Source organism: Rhopalosiphum maidis, chromosome 3 (assembly GCF_003676215.2).
Source record: "Rhopalosiphum maidis isolate BTI-1 chromosome 3, ASM367621v3, whole genome shotgun sequence".
NCBI classification, from domain to species: Eukaryota; Metazoa; Arthropoda; class Insecta; order Hemiptera; family Aphididae; genus Rhopalosiphum; species Rhopalosiphum maidis.
The window spans coordinates 50,543,723-50,545,877 of NC_040879.1; positions in this window are offsets into that span (position 1 = coordinate 50,543,723).

Genomic DNA, 2,155 nt, shown 5'->3' on the forward strand with positions numbered 1-2,155 from the left:
TGATTTTCATCAACTTTGTTCTTTATTTATTTATTTATTATTATTTTTTTTTTTTTTGGTATCACATCAACAATTGTTTAAACTTTTAAAGTTAATATAATAAAACTTTTTTTTACAATTGATAAGTACCTAAATAAATTAAACAATTTTTTTTTCGTATATAGATATAAAAATGATATTTTTCTTTAGTAAAATTTGATCATTTTCCGTGTGTTCAAAACGTTAATTTTTTTAAGCATCTTTAAACATCCTTAAATGAATATTTTAGTGTAGTCATATTGGATTTTAAATGACTTTTAGACACACCTTTTTAGTTTTTTTTTGAAGATTATATAGTTTATTTATAAAAAATTGCATAACCCTAATACTTTTAAATATTATAGATACGATATAGAAATCAGATTATTCACACAATAGTTACTGATTAAAAATTATAATTGCCATGAATACGCTAAAAACAAAACCACTTTAATTAATTATAGGAAAATCACATGTGCTTGTAAAAGTATTTAACTATTAATAGCATGTAGTATTGGTACCTACTACTTACATAGTATGATTATTTCTTTAATTTGGTAATAAATGGATATCAGCATGAACATATTGGTGCAAGTCTAAAATTTACAGCCATTTTAATTGAACATTTGTTTCTTACAATACGCAACTTTTTAAATAGTCAATTTAACCTATAACATTTGGCTCTAAATTAAATAATGATTGAATCGAAAGTGAGTAAGTTAATGAAAATAATTAGGTTAAATCAACGTTAAGAACGCTAATCAATAAGTTAATTGTTTACAAATAATTTATTTTTCTTTAAAAGTATAAATTTTAAAGTTAACACGATAACATTTAATTCAATTAAAAAGGATTACATTCATTAATTTTATTTCTTATTATTGCTACCTATATCACATACACAATGATAGTTGTATAACTTTTAATTTTTTTTAAATAATAACGGGTAATACCTAAATATTTTATTAAAATTAATACAATTTTATTATATAAAATAATATAAATTATATTATTTTGTACTATTCCTTTATTTTGTACACTAGAAGTTGTAGTAATGTAGTAGTTAAGTTAATTACATGTTTATGCCAACTAATTTATTAAATAAAGGAATATTTTTTACTTCTGTTTATTTGTAATCAAAACCATTGTATATTATTTAGAATGATTAAACGAAAAAAAATATCGATTAACTAATTTTAATTACAGTTAATATATAAATAGTATATTAATATATTAGATATATGTATTACATTATAATTATATATAATGTTTTATTATAACGTATCGCATTCGATAACTGAATAAGTCATAAATCAATAAAATAATAATAATAATAAATAACAAGCCAAATGTTTATATAATAATAATAATTATTATTAGTTAATAAGAAAATAAGCTAACTGATCGAGTTAAAATATTTAAAAAAGCTTTTTTTTAACAACTGTTGATAGCATAATATTAAGTGCTATATTATTATACTGTATTATACCAAATTATGTTCCTTAACTCCGGACTCCGATCGATTAAATTTTAAAAACTTATAAGTTATAACTCATATAATATACATACAATAAACATATAAGTCTATATAGGAGAATACATAGGAATAATTAAAATTTCTAACCACGCAACATACATTCGCGTGGCTAATGAAAATTCATCACGTACACTTTTGAATATTTTTAGGCAAAATGTTACTATTTCATGACGTATCGTGTAATTAAAAAAAAAAAAAAAGAAATTACGCCCGTAATCACCGCAGTCGGCGTGACAAAAATTAATAAAACAACAAGTTTAAATATCCTATAGTATTGTACTCGGATTGTCCTTTTTTCAGTTTATACAACGGTAAGACTATTTTATTATTGAAATCTGTATAACGTTATTTAAAACTTTTAATAGAAAGAAAACCGTTTTTGTTGTAGTCAGTTTTATGATTTTTATTTTCAAACGCTCACAATTGTATAATACGCATAATTTTTCCCGCTATAAAGTAATAAAATAATAATAATATTTATACAATTCTCCTGCTCATATACACGTAGGTACAATAGGTTAATTCACGAGTCTTATAACGATATATAAGTATGTTGTAGTGTTGAATTATTAAATATTCCAATGCGACTGCATTCGTATA